A 21572-nucleotide genomic window follows, 5' to 3' on the forward strand; every position below is an offset into this window, starting at 1 on the left:
GACAAATATCTAGATAATATAAAGAACTCTCACAATTCAACAGTAAAAAAAAACAACAACAAACAATCCAAATGGAAAATGGGCAAATGATAAGAAGAAACATTTCATCCAAGAGGATATACAGATGGCAAATAAACACATTAAAAGATGTTGAACATCATCAACCATTAGGAAAACGCAGATTAAAACCACGTGATATCACTACACCCCTATTAGAAGGGCTAAAATGAAACAAAGCAAAATAGTGACACCCCCAAACATTGGTGAGGATATTGGATCACTCATGTTATTGATGATGAGAATGTAAAATGGTACAGTGACTCTGGAAAAGAGTCTGTCATTTTCTTTTAAAAACTAAACATAAGCTGGGGCTCCTGGGTGGCTCAGTTGGTTAAGCGTCTGACTCCTGATTTTGGCTCAGGTCATGATCTCAGGGTTGTGAGATGGAGCCCCGTGTCAGGCTCCACATTTGGTGGAGCCTGCCTAAGATTCTCGCCCTCCCTCTCCCTCTCCTCCTCGCCTCCCCCACACCCCTCCCCCCAAAAAAGAAAAAAAACCTAAACATATGCTTACTATATGACCCAGCAATTTGGCTCTTGGACATTTATCCCAAAGAAATGAAAATTTATATTCATGTAAAAACCTGTATATGAATATTTACAGCAACTCTTTTCATAATAGCTCCAAACTGGAAACAGCCCAGATGTGCTTCAACTGATGAGTAGTCAAACAAACTATGATACATCCATAGGTTGTGATAGTACTCAGCAATAAAGAAGAACCAAGTATTGATACACTCAGAAACCTGGATGATTTCAAGAGAATTATGCTGAGTGACCCCATATTATGCTGGAACCCCAAAGTTTATATTCTATATAACTACATTTCTAAATTCTTGAAATGATAAAATTACAGAAATGAAAAACAGATTAGTGTTTAAGGGTTGTTAAGGCAGGGGTGGGAGTAGGATGGAAGTGGGTATGACTGCAGAAGGGCAACATGAGGAATCCTTACAGTGATGGAAATATTTTGGATCTTGAGTGTATTCATGTCAGTATCTAAGTTGTGATACTGTACTATATTTTTCAAGATGTTACCACTGGAGAAAACCCAGTAAATAATACATGGTATCTCTCTGTTTTATGTCTTACAACTGCATGTGAGTTATTTCAAAATAGTAAAATAAACAGTTTAATTTTTTTTCTTTTAAAGATACACCAAGGCATCTGCTTTTACTGGCTGTGTGCACTGTTCTTGTGTGATTGTCAAGAAAACTCTCCTGGAAAAAATCTGAATGTACTAGCTGATTATTGGTTTATTTAGACTTGAAATCCCAGAGTGCCAGTCAATGCATAATGATTTGATCAGCTAGGAAAAATTAGCTTGGGGAAATGTTCTAAATCAGGGGTCAGCAGACTTTTCTGTAGAGGGTTAGATAAGAAATGTTTTCGGTGCTGTGTGTCATAGGCTCTTTGTTGCAATTGCTGGACTCTGCTATTGGAGTATGAAAGTAGTCACAGACAATGCATGAAATGAAAGAATATGGTAGTGTTCCAATACACTTTATTTCTGGACAACAAAACTGTAATTCATCAATTTTCACATACAAATAAGTTTGCTTGCTTTTCCAAATATATGTAAATATAAAAATCATTCTTAGCAAATAGACTACAAAAACAGGTCCTGGATTTAGCCCAGGGGCTAAAGTTTGCTGATCTCCCAGCCAAATCACTTTTTTGGACTCATCTATTGTCTCATGATTCAGTTTCATTTCCTTTTTCTTTTCTTCTAGAACATCTTCTACATTTCAAAAGCTGCTAACTGCTCCCATTTAGGAATTCCCCCCCAACACTGTATTTCCATCTATGTTTTCCTTGTTCATGGTATGAAAGGATAAAAACACAAGTTTTATTGTTAAAATGCGGAGCATCGCACAAAGTAGGAAATTGAATAAACATCACCTTTTGTTTAAATTTCTTCATAATTTTAGTGAGAAATAATGCTGCCTTAAACTGTGCCTCTTTAATGATACATGCCCTGAGAATCTTTAAAAGAGGACATTGCATGAGCAAACTACTAGAAAGACTCGAACTTCTTTGGACCATAAGTTGGAAAAAAAAAAAAAGATACATAAAAAGGCAGTTAGAAACAGGGTGGTGCTGTAGGATGGATAGGAAAGTTGTTCCGAGAGAAAATCCTAAGAGTTCTCGTCGCAAGAAGAAACTTTTTTCCCCTTTTATCTTTCTTTTCTTTTTATTGAACCTCTATGAGAAGATAGATATTAGCTGAACCAATTGTGGTAACCATTGTACAATATATGTAAATCAAACCATCATGCAAGATGCCTTCAGCTTAAAGAGAGATGTATGCCAGTTGTTTCTCAATAAAAGTTGTAGTTGTAGGTGTTACTTGCACAGTGGTGGTTGGGGAGTGGGGTGGTAAGGAGAGATGGCATTAAAAAGCAGAAAAGAAAAGGAGCTCATGACAATAAAAAACAGATTGAAATTGTTAAATTAATTAAACAAGGAAGCCATTAAACTGAGGTGGCTTAATGTCTTAGTAGCCTTTATAAGCAAGCCCAAACCTAAGCTTGTAATGCCTCAAGGCACCCAAGGACGACCACTCATAAGCAGACACAAGGTTTTTCCAAATAAGGCAACTGCTTAAGCAACAGCCAATCAAATAATTTCTTGCTTTGCTTCTGTGTCTTCTCTATAAGTCTTTCCCCTAGTTCCTATTGGCGGAGCACTTTTGAGAGCTTCTACCACTTTTGGTTTGGTGCTGTCTGATTTGAAACAATTTTTGCCCCAATAAATGATTAAAATTTTTAATATGCCTCAGTTTATCTTTTAACAAAATTAAACAAGTCAGAAGAAGATAAAACCACATCAAGCACAAAGTGAAATTTAAAAGCAAAGCCTACATGGGAGTAAGGGTAGTATACAATAACTTGTATATTCTTGTAGTCAAAATACTTCATTGAGGCCATGTGGGTGAAGGGGTAGGCTTCTAATGGAATTATTATTTTCATAAAAAAATAAGATTTTTTTCCCCACAAATTATTCTTAAAGATACTATAGAATGCAGTTATTAAATCATATAAATGAATAACATTTTGGAGTCCTTAGACAATATTACCTAGAATTTCTTTAGAGAATTAGAATGAATAAACAAAGAACAAAGCCTTTTTTAGAATTAACTAACTTCAAATAATTACTAAAGAAAATTAAATTGATTATTATTTTTACCCTTATGATCAACTAAAAACGAAGGCACATTAAGAACTCAGGACCATTCATTATCTTTTTTATCAAATGGGAGCTGATGAAAACATTTCAATTGGAATGAGAGGTTTTAAATAAACATAATTTCTTAAAATACTATCCATAAAGTAAAATGAGGTATTATCATACTGATATGAGTTAATATATATATACTTAAAAATCATGTTAAAACCCTTTAATAGATAGATATGAATAGAGAAATATTAATATCTATTGAGCATTCTCAAATTATAGGTCTGGTGCTAAGCAATTTATGTGATTCAGTTGATAACTCTAAGATTAATTTCTCTAACTTTTATGAGCATGAAGAAGATCATACATGTATAGTTATCTTTGCTGGTAAAACACTACCCATCACACATTGGGGAAAAGAATGTGGTTTTTAAGTGTGTGGTAACACTGGTGTTTTAAGTGGCTTGGGGTTTTAACCATTACTTTTGCAGTAACTGTGGAATTATACATTTCAGTTTTTATTTTTCCAAAATAGAGAACCTGAATAATATGCAATTTTCATATTGCATATTACCTAAGTAATCTTAAAATGCCTTTTTGCTGTTAATTACTTCTGGGCCTCCTCAGATCTAGAAATTTGGCCCACAAGTAATTAACAGATTCTTTTATGCTTTGGCTAATTTACAAATTTGGGGTACCAAGACTGTCTCCTGAAGGGAGGGCCTGAAATAAATTAATATAAGATTAAGAAAAAAAATCAAGCCCCCAAATTCAAAGTGTACATTATAAATGCTCTACTTTCTTGGGTCTTTTAATAGGTTCTAGTAACATATTAAGAGATTGAAAAGGTAAATAACATCAAGTTTAAATTAGTAAATTTGGGTAGTTAAAAATGTTACAAACTGGGGTGCCTGGGTGGCTCAGTTGGTTAAACGTCTGCCTTTGGCTCAGGTCATGATCCCAGGGTCCTGGCATAAAATCCCACATCAGGCTCCCTGCTTAGCGGGAGTCTGTTTCTCCCTCTCCCTCTGCTCCTGCCCCCTGCTTCTGCTCTCTCTCTCTCACACACTCTCTCAAATAAATAAATACGATCTTTAAAAAAATGTTACAGACTAGTAAAACTGTTGGTTATGTTATTAATCTTTGTTTAAGAAGAGCATTTATCTTAGGGGCCCCCCGGGTGGCTCAGTCAGTTGAGCATCTGACTCTTGATTTTGGCTCAGGTCATGATCTCATAGTCCTGAGATGGAGCCCTGCATCAGGCTCTACACTCAGCTCAGAGTCTGCTTAGGATTCTCTCTCTCCCTCTCCCTCTGCCCCTCCCCTGCTCAAGCTTGCTCTCTATCTCTCTCTCCCCTAAATAAATAAATAAATAAATAAATAAATAAATAAAATTAAAAAAAAAAAGAAGAGCATTTATCTTAAGTATGTATGATATTTTATTTCCTGGCTTACATACAAGTGAGGCTCATATACTAAGCAGTCCTATAAGTCTGGCATCTTCCTTGAGCACTTAGTAGCTATGCCTTATATATCAACTAATTTCAGGTTTCATGGGAAGGAAGAGCTATAAGAACTTCTATTTAGCAAAATGGAAGTTTTTATTAGAGTTAATCAAGAAAGTCATAAAGCCAAGTTTCTACTTAATAGGAGGCACCACTGGGGCTTCCTTGACTTGATATTAAATGTTCATATAACTTCACCAATTGCATCTCCAGAAGTAAGTGGTAAAGCTTTTGGAAACAAGCAGAGCGTAAGCCAATGGTGTCCAGTCAAGATCCAATCCCAGATCTGAGGCAATATTGGGAGTACTGCTGGGAAGGGCATGACTTCATTATTCCCTTTTGGCCACTGGATTATTTGACAGGACTGTTTCTCTGCAGTCAAGTGAATATGCCCAGTATAATGTAAGGATGCTTGGTGAATCAAAAACAGAGTAATTATTAATGAATGCCATCCCAGGAGGGTAGAGGCGCTTTATTCTACAATGTACAAGTGTCTCTGCACCTCAGTTTTCTATTCACCACATCTCTCCAGACCTTTTTCCAGTGTCTGTTCTCAATTACAGATAGCACATTCTACTTTTGAAGTCACATAAGACCTGACTTTACCCTCACACATGTACTGCCTATTACTGATACTTTAAAATAATTTTGATTTCAGATAAAATTGCCCTCCACCTCCCCACTAACTTGTGGTTGTGCTGATGTAGTGCTATTCTTCAGGTCTGCATATCTTCTGTACGTGTGATGACAGATGCTCCTTTAAAGGGGTGCGGCTGAACCAAGAGTGGGCAGAATTAGCAAAACATGGATTATTCATATGCTGCCATCTGTAGCCAATTGCGTCAAATTTATTCCAGATCCATAATGGGAATTCTCCAGATTATTCCCATATTGGTGGTCTGAGTACAATAGGTTTTTACAACTCTCCAGGAGAACCAAATGAAAATTCCATGGGATGCTTACATTTGGAATCATGTCAGGGGCTCCAGAAAGAACTTACTGTTCATATTTTGCAAGCAATCTTTTTTCTATTATGATGTTAATATGAGTGACAAGACTGTTTTTTTGTTTATCAACAACCTTCATTTTGTGAGTAATGCAAGGATAATTTTATTCATATTACCTTCATGAATTAAGACCATTTTTATTTCCCAAAACACTACGTGTAACTAAAAAGAAATAGAATGGAAGTGATTTGTACATGAACTGAACCCACTTTAATCAGATCTTTTCTCTATTGTTCCCCAATTCTTTAGCTAGAAGAAAGATATTACAGAACTATGGATTTTATATGACATTATGAGAGAACGGAATATTCCACATATTACTTTTCAAAATCGAAACTTTAATCCATTAACAAAACACAAATATATATATATATTTCTAGAAAACATTGTACATTTTGACTTACCAAACAGAACATACTGTCATAATTTTTGTTTTACAGGTAGATTTAGTTTTCTAGGTGTTGTTAGTATGAGCTTTGGTTATTAAGTTTTGGTTGAACATAGTGTCCCAGTTCTATAATGGAGCAAGGTAGGTTTTCACAAAAAAGGAAGGTACATCAAGGAAATGAAAAGACAAACCACATACTGGGAGAAAATATTTGCAAAAGACTTACCTGACAGGGATATATATATATATATATATATATATATATATATATATATATATATATATATGTGTGTGTGTGTGTGTGTGTGTGTGTATGTGTGTGTGTGTGTTATCCAAGATATATGAAAAACTCTAAAATTCAACAGTAAGAAAACAAACAACCCAATTAAACAACAGGCCAAAGACCTTAACAGATACCTTACAAAGAAGAGGTACAGATGGTAAAGAGCCACATCATGTTATCAGAGAAATGCAAATTAAAACAACAATGACACACCACTTACACCCTTATTAGGAGGGCCAAAATTTGAAACGCTGATAACACCAAGTGCTGCCAAGGATGTGGAGAAACAGGAACTCTCGTTCATTGCTGGGGGGAACGCAAAATGGGACAGCCACTTTGGAAGACATTTTTTCTTACAAAACTGAACATACTCTTACCATATAATCCAGCAACCATGCTCCTTGGTATTCACTCAAAGGAGTTAAAAACATACGTCCACACAAAAACCTACACAGATATGTTTACAGCAGCAGGTTACAGGGAAGGACAGGATGATCAGGCACAGCACAGTGAAACTACTCTCTATATTGTAACGGTGGTAGATGTCATTATATATTTGTCCAAACCCAGAGAAAGTACAACATCAAGAGTGAATCCTAATGTAAACCTCATGGACTTTGGGGGATAATGATGTATCAGTGTAGGTTCATCAGCTGTAACAAATGCACCGCTCTGGTGGGGGATGTTGATAATGAGGGAGCTGTGCATATGTGGGTGGGCAGGTGGTATGTGGGAAATCTCCATATCTTCCTCTCCATGTTGCCCTGAACCGAAACCTGCTCTTAAAAAATCTAAAAAAAGAATGTGTTTCCTTAACTTGCCATAGCATCAAGTATTGTGCATAGTATAAAGTCAATACGAGTTTTCAAAAATAGACTGTGGTTATTTATCTATAAGCTACATGGTTTTTATATATTTATGTTTTATACTGCATTACATGTTGTATTATATATATTTTATAATTTGGGTTTCAATAACTTCATTTATTTATTTTTTCTTTGTCAGGATGTCAATCTTTTCGTGTAAGGGTCTATGCCAACTCCTTATTTACTGAATTTAATCTGCTGTGGCTCAGAAATAAAACATATAACCAGGACATTATAGTTGTGTCAAGGTTGCCATCATTCCTTTAATAGCTAATAAATAATGAGTACGGCATATGTGTAAGGTGCTATGCAAGAAATAGGCCCATATCTTCAGAAAGCTTAAAATCTTGTAGAAATGATAAAACATGCCAAAAAGTTCTTATTTTTAAAGATTTATTTATTTATTTGAGAGAGAGAGAGAGAGTGGGGGGAGGGGCAGAGGGAGAGGAAGAGAGAGAATTCTCAAGCAGACTCCCTGCTTGATCCCAGCACCCCGAGATCATGGCATGAGTGGAAATCAGAGTCGGATGCTCAACTGACTGAGCCACCCAGGCGCCTCATAAAAAGTTCTTTAACATAAGGCCACATGTTTTCCCTCCAGCAAGTTATGACCGTTAAGACATAGATACCTTTAAACGTGGAATGTGATTGAGAACGGGTGTAAAGAGAAGGTTGGGTGAGGGGGTGAAAACAAAAACTAGACGAGCTTTATGTGGACCTAGACATTGATAGCTAAGTTAAAATCTGGAAAGTAAGAATAATTCTGTGACAGATTTCAAAATTCACTCTGTGCTTTAAGCATTACAAAAAAATCCTATAATTGATGGGATGTGTGTTGCAAAGGTCGTCTGATAGCATGATGGTATTGAGAAAGCACCAAAAAAAGTAAGTATTTGGTGTAATATCTGTTCTAGCGAATCAATACCAAACTTCAGGCCAAAGATAGAAAAAAAAAGATAGAGTTCCGATGCAATGCACATACATGAATAAAATCATTATTGCATATTTTGTTTGATTAGATAGTTCAAGTATGACACAAGGTAGACCTGAAGCCCTAGACTGTTTTCAAAATAATTTTGACGTTGATTTCTAACGAACAAACTGCATGCATTGCTTGTCCAGATGTGTGTTTTCTTATTATTTGAAAATGGAAAATGATATGAAAAGAGAAGAATATGTATGTGTGTGTAGTGTTATTTACTTACAGTTAAATAATTAAAAGTATTCCTTATGACGCTTTCAATTTTAAAGAAAAGGAACATCTTATTTTTTGTTATTTTCATTTCAACATAAGAAAGAAAAGAAACTAGATCCACAAAACTTAAAAGTAGTATTTACATATACTAAATACATACTTTGGTTAAAATAATAATCTAAAACTTAAAATAAAATCTGTTTTAGAAAACAGCTCTTAGCCTAGTCAGAATTGGGGTCAGAGTTGACTATTTAATTTCACTTGCTTTATTCACTTCACAAACAATGCATCAACGATCACTGTGTTTAACTGCACATATTTGATTTTGATAATGGTGGCTCCTGAAAGATAAATTTCCAGGGTGTGGAGAATAGATCTATTTAACTATTCAGTCTGAGCTTCTGAAATGTTAACATGTGCATGTGTATATACAAAAATTTCCTACATATGTTGATCAAACATGGTCAATATGTTTTATTTCAAAAGATTTATTGCTTAGATTATACTACAAAACTGTTTTTCCCCATATACATAATAAGCATCTAAGAACATATTTATACAGTTCTATCACTATATTTAAAAACTTATTTTATACTTGACCCTTCCTACTCCCTTCACTATCATTTGCCCAGATTATAGTGAAATTCCTTTCTTCAATAGGAGTAGTGAACTGTGGAAGTATTTTCCTTTCTACAGTTGCAGGTATTCATGCTTGCTAGTAATAGGGAAATAAGTATCAACTTAAGTCAAGGAAGTGCTTTTTATTTTTATTTTTTTAAAGATTTATTTATTTCTTTTAGAGAGAGAGAGAGAAAATGAGTGGGAGGGGCAGAGGGTGAGAGAGAGAGAGAGAGGGAAACTCAAGCAGACTCCACGCTTATCGCGGAGCCCGATGAGAAGCTCAGTCTCACAACCCCGCGATCACGACCTGAGCCGAAATCAAGAGTTGGAAGCTCATCCGACTGCACTCCCCAGGCACCCCAAGGAAGTGCTTTTTAAAGACTGGGGAGTTGCCACAGAAGGAAGCTCACCACCATGAGCATACCCACATGTCCCTCTCATTCACTTAGATAGGTTTCAACAGAGGCAGAAAAACTGTGTAGCTGGATGCTATAGAAGAGATTGCCCTGCTGACACAGGCTTGACCAGATATTCGGATGTCCTTTTTGCATTGTGACCCTGGGTAAGTCATTTAATCAGTGTATGCTGACTTTCCCCTCCTTTGCAACAGGAATAGAGATAATAATTACCCTATTTGGTTATTGAAAGAATTAAATAAATTAATTAACCTAAAAGGGTTAGAACATGTCTAGTACATAGTAAGCATTAAATAGTTAGCTACTATATCATTTTTTAAGCCTCCGAACTTTATGCCCAACTAAAAAAAATAACAAAAATCTATCTAGCAGTACTTCCCAGCAATATTTCTTACGAACATCAATGGTACAACCATGATTGTACATTTATTTGATGCTATATTTTACAACTATCATTTGATAGTTATCACATCTTAAAAGTTAAGCAGAGCAGGTGTTATTACTCTCATCTACAAATCAGTGAACTGAAGGTCAGAGCGATTAACATATCTGCTTAAAGTAATATATCCGGGATAGAAATCCCAGCAACCCAGGCCATCTGATTCCTATCCAAGGGCTAATTTTCTTTCATTAGGCATGCTGTTTTTTTAAAAAAGTAAATCTTTTAGCTTGTTGTATTTTTTCCTTTCTGTTTCTCTCTCTCTCTGTCTCTCTCCCTCTCTTTCCTCCCCTCCTTCCCCCACCACCTGTGGGGTAATGAGAATAGGCGGAGGCATAGAATATAACATTATTTCTTCTGTATAATTGTGTTAAATATTTTTTAGTATTGTTTAGACTACTATATGTTGGGATGTTTTTGTTTTTGTTTTTTTGGAGGAGGAAAGATAAAATTCACTGAAAATAAGTAAAAGTAGGGGCATCTGGGTGGCTTGGCTTAGTCAGTTAAGTGTCAGATGGTTTCAGCTCAGGTCATGATCTCAGAGTCCTGAGATTGAGCTCTGCGTGGGGCTCTGCATTCAGGGGCGGGGGAGTCTGTTTGAGATTCTTTCCCTCTGCCTCCCACCCCCCCACTTGTGCTCTCTCTCTCTCAAATAAATAAATCTTTTTTTAAAAAGTAAAAGTGAATAATTTTGGGTTTGGTGAATTCTGATTATCTGGACTGTTTGCTTTATGCAGAGAAGAACATGAGGAATGTGAGGAACGTTCACAGTTCTGTTTTGAGATAACTGCTGAAAAAGCATTCAGTTAGGAATTCAAGTTGAATTATACTGTCATCCAGTTTTATCAACATAAACATATCAAAAGATGTATTTGGTGATTATTTTCATCAACAAAAGGCCTACTTCTGTAAAAAGCATTTTTCTTATAGATTTTCCTATATAATCTTGAATCTTTGCAATTAAATTTTATTCCTTTCAAATATAGTTAAGTTATTTTTGTTAACAACTTCTCCAAAGATCAAATTATAAGAATAGGACCACATGTATTATTAAAGAGATTGTACTAACTTAAATGTCTGTGAATCTTAGATTTTACAAAACTCCATGTATTATTCTTAAATGGAAACGAGATTGAAACCTAAATCTAACCAATATTTATATATAAACTCAGGTTAAACTTTCTTGCAAACCACAAATAACAGGTAGGATTCTTAGAGATTTTCAAACAAACCATCTATTTTATCATAATTAAATAAAATTTTATTTATTTAAAATATGTTGTCTGATGTTTCATTTTTAAAAATATTCATTAACATGTAATACAGGTTCACTTAAGGCAAGTCAGAAATCTAGAAACTCCATAAGAAAACATATAATTATCCTATTAGACTGCATTGCATACATCTAAAGAGTAATTACAATTTAGAATAGTGATGGAGAATCATCAATCTGGGTTTATTATCAAATTTTTTCTTTACTAGGGGAATAACGTATTTTCTGTTCTAATCTATATTAAATCAGGATAGTTGAAAAAGTCTTGATTTAGACAGAAAGTGTAGGTTCATACCTGATAGTTATCATGAAGACTCATATTTGGGCAAAATGTTATGTGTATTAAAAGTAAAATTATGACACGCAAAGGAGTTGGAGTTTGAATCATGAAATTCGGCATCACTACTTAGGCTGTTGTTTTAATGACTGTAAATTCAGTTGTATTCAGTAATACAATGCAGATGAATTAGATAAGAAAAGTGGCTAAGACACATTGATTACTACAAGTTTCCTCGAGATAGGGAAGAGAACAGAAGCAAAAAATATTCCAAGAAGGATCAAAAGAGTAATATTTAATAGCTTGTTTTCACCAGGAGAACTTTCTGCAGGTTCTAAAATATGTAAACTGTACTGGTATAATCTTATCATCCTTTGCCTCTCTGAAGAAGAGTACACAAATGTGTTTAACCAACCCAGATCCTACCTCTTTGTTACTTACTTGGTTTAGAAACCCTCCTGAGGGCTTTTCATCCTATAATGACAAATATTTTTATTTATTTAAATTTGAAGGAGATTTACTTAAAAATATTTGAGAAGCTAAGGAGGGATGAGCTTCTCCCATTAGAATGTAAACTCCATGAGGGCAGAGATACTTGTCTGTTTTGTTGACTGCTCTATCCCCGGTGCTTTGAGGAGTGTAGGCACAAAAGAGATGCTTGAAAGATTTGTCAAACCAGTGAATATTGAGTTGTTCTCACTTGTATAACCAAGTTAAGTTTCTAAGGTGGATTTTCTCCTTGGGGGAAAAAAAAATTGCTGTTTTATGTCAAAGTTTAAGTTGAATGTCTTTACTGACCAAAGTAATATTCTGAAAAAAATTAACAAATGTAGAGTTAGCTTTACAAAAATCATTAGTGCATATATATGTATAGTCACTCATGCTCGAAATACCAGTTGCAGCAATATGAACATATTCCTAGCATCTTTCTCTATAGATTGCAATAGAGTATAAATGCAAAACAGCTTTTATTATTCTACAACATGAAAAAATGTTCTTTTCCATACTTACGGTATGCTGTGCATTTGTTTTTTTTTTTTTTTTTAACAGACAAAATTTGAGAATAAATTCTCTGTCAGTAATAAACTAGACAGTATAGAATTTTACTACAAAAATTTTGGTTATACTGTGATTTTGATTAGTATTTCTGAATCTTAAATTTACCAAACACCAGCTACAATGGCATTCCTTACTAAAAGTATGGGAAACATTGTGATAAAGCCAAACATTCAAGAGCTAAAATGCATTGTTGAATTGTGAATCCTCAAGAGCGAACATGGCATACACTGAAAAGATACATTTTCATGGGGGTATTTCATTAAAGTTATATTGTGGTTTTCACTAGTGATAATAAACCAGTAAAATGAATTATTTCACCAAAATATTTGCCTTGCATATGACTTTTCCATCATGGTATGTAGATATTTCCTATCCAAGCATTTCTTTATGACCATGATTATGGTCACAATGTGGCAGACATCATCCACCCTCAGAAATTTGGGAGACCAGAGGAAGGACCATCACACTACAGAGCTGCACTGTGTCTCTAAAAGTTTAAGAGTATTTATCTACTTCAACGTTAATAATGTACACATAGTGTACGTTGTAGTTTCTGGCATTTTCTCCCTTGTTCATCTTACACTGGCCATTTATTCAGTTGAAAAGATTTTGTGTAGGTGATATTGGGGGTGGCAGGAATTCTTTTTCATTCCTGATGTTCTCTTCATATGGAACAATCCAGCCTCTCTCCTTCTCTTAGTCAGTCTTCACAGTGACCCAATCTGATTGACAGGTCTGCAAGAAAAACAGTCCATGTATAAATCAATCCCCCTTGCTGCCCTATTTTCTTGGGGGATGACCCTCCTACAAAAAGAGCTATCAGGCGATAAAATGGGGCCTGTCCCACAGGAGAGACCTGGTTTTTCTAGGCTGAAGAGATGGGTAAGTTCTGATTCACCTGCAGAGCTAAGCTACATCCTCTAATCTAGTCTTTATCCATGATAAATGTGATATTTTGACCTTCTGTCTACCTCTTCTTTCCCATCCTTTGTCTTTTCTCATGGTTGGTTCAGAACTCAAGGGAGGCCAGCCTGTAGGGTATGTTTTTATCAGATATTTTAAATTAAGACACTTAGCCATTGAAGAAAAATCAACATGTGGAATTTTGCTTCACTTGCAATTTGAAGTAGATTCAATTTGCGGTTATGAATTAGTCTATCTTCCATATGCTCTCTTTACATAATTCTTAGTATTGTTTATTCCTTAATGTGTCACTTGGGCCACAGAAAATTTCCTGTGAATCCTTTTTAGCAGTACTGAGTACATAACTGATGCTTCTCTTCATACATGAATATTACTGATCAATCATTAGCAAGCAGATAACAGTGTGTAGTTGGGGACTTTTTCCAGGCATGCTGTTGGAGTTACTTTCTCTTGTCCAATTTCCTTATGGTCAGTGGCATGCAACGATGAGATAGTTGGCCTGAGTTTGAACTGTAGTCTGTAACTCAGGAAGAGAGCAAACCTCACCAGCCCCCATGGGCATCAAACCCAGGCTTCGGCCTCATTAGCTCCATGATTCAACCAACTGAGCTAATCAACCACAGATGCACAATTATTATCAACTGCTGATTCCACTTCTTGAGGACTATGGGTTGACAAACTGTATCAAAATGTATGTAGGATAAACTCAGATGTGTTGTATGAAATCTATTTGCAAAAGTAAAAAAAAAAAATCACTGTCTTTTCCTTTTCTTCAGAAATCTTAACAATTGTGGTAACTGTATCCAAATAGAATATTGATCCAGAATAAAAAAATATACCAATGCCTCCCTTCCCTTCATCCCCCCATTCCACACACACTCACACACGCACACAAATGTGCACAAACGTCCAGTGGCACCTAGAAGCTCTCCTGTGGATATCCAGTATTCTATGGCTACACCAACAAAATGGTTTTGGCAGTTCTCTTAGTCCTTACTACCCATTTCTCTTCTGTACCAAGCAGTTCCCTAATTTTTTGCAAAGGTCTTCATCCTCCTTGGTTCACTCACTCACTCCCCGTCTTTTATTTCTCTTCTCTGCTTTCTTTCTTCCTACTATACTGGACTGATGGGAAAAATTCTTTTTATGATGGCCTATATAATCTCTTGAAAAAAAAAAAAGCAGTAAACCCAAATAAACCTAGCAAAATATTTTTCTCAATTAAAAATGATTACCGATTGTGTCCTGAGAATACACAACCTGTGATTAGCAAATAAATTTTATTATTAATTATATTATTAAACTATCTTAACAAACAAACAAATGAAAAATCCTAACTGCTAGCTTCATGATGATTAAGCTACTTAGAACATCCGCGCTGCATTATAAGTGGTTAATCACAGGCAAAAACTCCATGTACTCCCAGAAGTTCCTTTTTCCTATTTTGTTCTCTGCTGGTAAGACAAAGAAATACTTGTGCCTTTTAGAGCTTAAGAAACACATAAGATTCTTTTTTTTCTGGCACTCTCCAAATGAAAACTGAATTATGATACAAGAAGTTCCAACCTGTCTGTTTAAGTATAGTTTCTCACACTGACTTTTTTTATTTATATGAACTCTTCTCACGGAAATAAATTATTTATCTAAGCAATTTTTAGATAAACTTCATGCTCATGTATTTTAGAGTAAGAATTTTAAGTCCCTGGTTTGAATCTACCCCAACTTGACTTGTATTAATTCAGCATAGTTACAATTTTTAAAAATAGATCTACTTTAAGGCTTTATCTAAAATAGCTACTTCATTTTTTTTTTTTTCTTTGAGTATGGTGCAATCTGGTGCAATCAATTCTTGGTCTTTGCATTTTGATTTAATATCTTAAGTAGCTTTATACTTGTCTACTCAATAGTGTTCATTTCCTGAAGTAGTCATCAAAAATATCAAAACACTTATTAAATATTGTCATACATTTTTTTCATCATTTGCTATTTTTGGTATCATAAGAAGCTTGCGATGCCTTTCTGCTCCATGATTCTGGCACAATTTCCCTTTTGCCATCTTCATATTACCATCGAAACTATTTACAATTTTTCTTCATCATAAACAAGGAAGTCTTGTCTCTTCTCTAAGTAGGTAATTGCCACATTGACGTTTTAATTATCACTGTATCTCACTATATCTGCAAAATAAAATTAGATAAATTGGCCCCAAAGAGTAAACTATATAATTGAAATCTATTTTTCCCCCTAAGTGTTTTAGGCATTTTAGGGCCAAGGACAACTAGGCTACCTGTCAGGATCCTACCAAAGCCCTAATTCAGACAAGTATAGCTTAGAAAGTGAAATGTTATCCTCTCCCTTTAAAAATGAAAGGTCTGCATCTACCCGAGCAAATTCCTGGAGATTTTCAAACATGGGTCACTAATGTCCAAAATAGAAGTTGCAACCACAGGGTTCAAAGAGCCCTAAAAAATACTCACTTCAGTAAATAAAATTCACACAATATTTTACTTACATCTCTATAACTCTTCCATGATTGACAACGTAGAAATAATATGTAGCAATATACATAGGTCATGAGCTATGAGTTACTACACTTTAACCTATAAATATGTTATGTAAATAACATTCTTTGAGGGGGGTAGTACAAATATCAAATATAAACAAATAGATACACAGAGACTTGGTATTAAAGGTCTACAAATATCCAAGGGGAAAAGCATATTTAAAACAATCTTTTGAGCAATCAAAACAGCTTATTTGGATCACTTGTCAATTTATTGATATGAAAAAATCAGTTGTTGAAGCAGCAGGGCAAATGGAACTGACCAGGCCATTGCTGATACAATATATACATAGAACACTGATATGTCAAAACCATCTTATATTGACCCCCTTAGTCAGGGTAGAGTCTACATAGCAAAAGCTAGTGTACGTGGTTAAGGCTCTTTGGTCCTGTTCTAAAATCAAAGCAACAACAGCAGCAATGACAATGGCAAAACACTGTTTGTAGTGTTTATCCTCTCATTACAAAATGGACCTTATGCTTCCAATGGGCAGGAAAGAAAATGTCCCATTTTGTGGAAAGAATCCTCATGCTTGTTTTGCTGAACTCCATCTTATAAATGACCTCTAAAATGGCATTCTAATTGACAAGCACTATATAAGTTACTAGTTTAAAATGGGAAATATATTCCTTTATCCCTTGTAAGATTCATATAAGCATCAAATTCATGGCTTCATCAAATATGCTATTAGTTTAATTTGGAGCGTGCATTCTGATAATTTATAGAATTAGTGAAAAGTGAAAAGGCCTTCTTGGCTCAAAAAGAAATTCTGTTGGTTTAACTTTTTACCATCTTTCTGGCAGCTAGCTTACGTTCCACAAAAGATTGGTTCAGCTGCTTAGTAGATGGCATTTATGAAACCATAGGGGGATGGTACCCATTATGTACCTGCTAGCTTTTATTCCATAGATAGAGAGTCTTCAGTCCCGAGCCATCAAATGGGTCACTGACCCTTGCCAACAATCTCAAAAGTACTGGCTGTTGTTCAAACATCCTGGTTGTATAGGGTGTATGCCTGGTTCAGCAAATTCTACTGCCACTGTTGGAAAATACTTGAAAGTGCGTGCTCTTAGGGGATTCGTAATACTATGTAGTACTATCTTTGTATAGACAGGACAATGTCGATTTTTAATAATGCCTTTAACTGAGAGAGATAAGGAATGCATTAACAAAACTATATTTTGCTCACAAAACTAAACCAACAACCTTCAGACCAAACATACGAGGGTAGTTGTAAGATTAAAATGGAGATATATAGTAAATTAAATGCCTCAGGTGTCCTCTTTGTCTCATGCTGTTCCTCATTGTCACCACTTGAAGCTAAAAGCTTATCACTCACTCCACACCTGCACTACAGTAACTTCTGACACCGGGTTGCCTCTTGTCTTTCTTCTCACCCTTCAACTGTCACCCATATATTGCACACTCCTTCCAGACTCAACCGTTTTAAACACTGCTCACATCATATTATGACCCTGCTTAAATATCAATTATGGATTGCCCTGTCAAACCACACCAGACAAAGACTTTTCTCTCTAGATGTAAACACCATACATAAACTGTTTCCATCATCATCATCTAAATTTATTTACTGTGATTTACCAACAAATACTTCCAAATACCTCTCACTGTCTCATTAAAGATCACGTCCACTGGAAACGGCATTTTCTCATTCGGAAGATTCCCCTCACACAAAATGCCTTCCACTGTTAACCTTGTTTCACTAACAAGTTCAGCATGGTCTTCAACATTATGATCCTGGTGTTTCCATGGAGCACTCTCTTATTATTGCCACCATCATGAGGTCCCATCTCCTTTCAACTCCGATATCCTTAGTAACACTTCCTGGTAAAATGACTTTGTATTATTCAAAATTCTTTTGTGTGTTTTAGACCCATTTGCATAATTATATCATAACATATTTGAGAAAAGGTACTATGTTAATTACTTTGGTATCTTTTTCTATGACAAAAACTATACTAACGTATTGTTTTTTTTTTTTTGTTTTGTTTTGTTTTGTTTTGTTTTTTTAAAGATTTTATTTATTTATTCATGAGAGACAGAGAGAGAGGCAGAGGGAGAAGCAGGCTCCCAAGGAGCAGGAAGCCCGATGCGGGACTCGATCCCATGACCCTGAGATCATGACCTGAGCCGAAGGCAGACGCTTAACCATCTGAGCCACCCAGGCGCCCCTATACTAACGTATTGTAAGCACTTAAAAATTATTGATCAATTGTAGTGCATTTCCACAAGTAATAAAAAATTAGAGCACTGTATTCTTGCCCACTTCTGAATTCATAAAGCATTTTCTCCTTGCTTTTCCAGTAATGGAAGTGGTTTTTAAGATATAACAAAATTTCTTTTTGCTATGAAAGTTAGAATGTGTAACATGGTACTGACATTAAAAGGTAAAACTCTTGTATATGATAACATGAATTTACATACATATATGGAAATTTCAGAACCACGAGAAGACATGTAAATAAATTTCTATGTAGTTAATTTCTGGTCAAAAATGTAGAAACTAACCCCCAAATACTACATACTATTTTGCAAGATCCTGAAAAATCAGTACAACTATATTAATGGTATAAGAGAGCTTGGCAATAAATACCCCTTTAATAATTCTTTATTAAAATATTATTTTTGGATTTCTGAAGGAATTTCATTTTCTTTCCTTCTTTTCCTTCTTCTAGACTAAATAAGCTAGCAATTAAAGTTTTTTAAGCTCTGTGATCAGTAACAGTGACATACCTCAGGGGTGATCGATTTTTGTTAAACTGCACTAATGAGTATTGGATAGATTTAACCATTTTGAAAGTTTTTTGTCCTTTTGTAAGAAATTCAGTTTATTATTTTTTCTACACATTTCTTTAAATGCCACTTATAATTATAGAGGTAAGCTCCCATTGTAATACTTGTAGAATTATTACAGACATAAAGAAGTGACTTTCAAAAGTCAAAAGCTATGGCAATTCTTTTTTAAATTTTTTTTTTATTATTATGTTCAGTTAGCCAACATATAGTACATCCATTTGTTTTTGATGTAGTGTTCAATGATTCTTTAGTTGAGTATAATACCCACTGCTCATCACAACACATGCCCTCCTTAATACCTATCACCCGGTTACCCCATCCCTCCACCCCCTCCCTTCTGTAACCCTCAGTTTGTTTCCCGGAGTCCAGAGTCTCTCATGGTTTGCCTCCCTCTCTTATTTCTTTCCATTCAGTTTTCCCTTCTTTCTCCTTTGGTCCCCCAAAGACACAGATGTAGTGAAAAGAAGGGGCACATGCACCCCAATGTTCATAGCAGCAATGTCCACAATAGCCAAACTGCAGAAGGAGCAGAGATGTCCGTCAACAGATGAATGGATAAAGAAGATGTGTTTCATATATACAATGGAATATTACTCAGCCATCAGAAAGGATGAATACCTACCATTTGCATCAACATGGATGGAACTGGAGGGGATTAAGCTATGGCAATTCTATTTTGTAGTTACTACTTTAAAATGCAAGGATCACTAGTCACTTATCCCAACCAACCAAAATAGCAACAAGGGATCCAGGAAAAGCTGTCTTAGATAAGATTTCTAATTTCTCTGAACCTCATTATTTCCTTGTATTCACACAGCTCTATCATGTTCCTTCTTGCTTAATGATCTAATCTGCCCACCCTAACACTTTTGTATATATATATTATCTGTGAAGAGGGGCACATAATGAATATTGTTTTTATATTGATAATATTAATATTGATAATATTTTGATAATACTGATAATATATGGTTTATTAATATTTCAAATATTAATATGATAGAGAGATGCCTAGTGCTCTGGAAAGAAATGCAGCTTAAGAGATTGTTCAAAACACAGAGATGGGAACTAAAAAATATGATAGTCTGTAGGAAACATAACGGAAAGGTCAAAGTCATGGGATGGTCTGGGGAAACTAGTGTGCATGTTTTTTTTGTTGTTTTTTTTTGTGGTTTGTTTTTGCTATAAGTAACATATATGTGCAAAGTAAAGAGAAGAGCTTTGATAATCAATTTATTTCCATGTGTGTGTTCATTTTAGCATTGTAGGACTATTCCCTGAAATATGATCTTTTTCTCACTTCAAATTCAAATAAAGCAGTTTCTAAAAAACAACAATCCAAAAAAGATGTGTTGTCTGCTTTTTTGTAGAATTCATGGTTACCGTTCATCTTTTATACCATTTAACTGCATAGGAAAGGCACAGAAAACAGAAATAAATCAAGAAAACTCCGTAATCTAAAATACACTTTCTTTTTGCTTCTTCAAACTGCTTCAGTGTTAAATTTAAAATTATATTTCTATTTTTCCTGCTCTTAATTTTCTAAAATAGCTATTTCTATGTTAACATTAAAAAAGAAGAGAAGTTATACCAATACGTCTTTGTTTCATCTGCCCTGAGAAAAACAATCTCAATTAATGATGCAATACCTCACAGTCCCCTTTCTTAACCTGTATCCAGCTCAGTGGCCTTTTAATGAAAACCCAAGTTCAGTAATATGAAGGTATCCATTTCCCTGGAATTGACTACACCCACATTATCCCTTTAATAACTGAATATACAGGTCCCTGAAACTCAGATCATTGACTTAGTACAGTAATGAGTCTGTTTTCTTCCCCCAAAATATTGCACATAATTATATTCACGAATTTCATTTCGTGAGCTCTATTTCATACTCTCTCACATTAAGAAGGGCAACGTTTTGTTTTGTCTTATGAACTCAGTTACCATTTCAAAGTGTCAAAGCAGAGAGGATGGTGGCATCGGCCAAAAGACACTGTCCTTTGAGATGAGTAAGCTCTAGCCTCTTTGCCCCTGTATCTGCATGAATGCTCTGTTCAGCTTGAGAATTTTTTAAAATTTATGTGCTCTAGTTAGTTGGCATCTTCTATCCCTCTATAAGAAAGGCATTTCTATGATTAAAGCATATGTATTGGATGCCAAAACTACCAACCCAAAAGTGAAAAATTAAAAAAATTGTTGGTGGGTTGTATTTTCATTTGTTTTTGGCTACAGGATTAAAAAAATGGCCAGTTTAACTGAAGTGTTGATGAAGTACATTGTGTGGTCCCAAGTACTGTGGCTTGGTGCCACCTAGCCAGATGACTTCCCAGTACACTCAGGCTCTCAGACGTCTCTATACTCTATGACACCAGAGATCATTTCCTACATAATATCTCTTTTCTTAATAAAGCAAAAGTAATTCATAGTGGTATAAGATGAAAGCACTAGAAACACACAATTTAAAGATGGAAACTATTACTTTTGTGAGAAATAGGAAAGGACTCTAATAAAAAACATTTGTCAAAGGTAAGGTTATAGATAAACAACACTCCAGATTGGTACTGAGAATTACAAGAGATTGAATTTATATGGTGAACATTCACTCAAATTTCATCTATTAGAGCTTCATAAGTTAGGAAAAGAGTGGAAGTGGGAAGAAGGTACTGAGAAACTTTCACAGTTTTGTCTACGCATGCTTA

General features: G+C 35.1%; 1 long non-coding RNA gene across 4 annotated transcripts in view; it reads right to left on the minus strand.

The window, feature by feature from the left end:
* LOC118546276 (uncharacterized) overlaps positions 1–21572 on the minus strand; it is a 522743-nt gene that overhangs the window by 135948 nt on the left and 365223 nt on the right. For 3 of the 4 annotated variants that reach the window (XR_013442220.1, XR_013442219.1, XR_013442216.1), the window contains one exon: positions 12458–13300. The exons of the other annotated variant lie outside the window; for it this stretch is intronic. This is a non-coding gene — a long non-coding RNA (uncharacterized LOC118546276). Of the gene's footprint in view, positions 1–12457; positions 13301–21572 lie in introns of those variants that run through there. 4 annotated transcript variants of the gene reach the window in all.

Source organism: Halichoerus grypus, chromosome 1 (assembly GCF_964656455.1).
Source record: "Halichoerus grypus chromosome 1, mHalGry1.hap1.1, whole genome shotgun sequence".
Lineage (NCBI taxonomy): Eukaryota > Metazoa > Chordata > Mammalia > Carnivora > Phocidae > Halichoerus > Halichoerus grypus.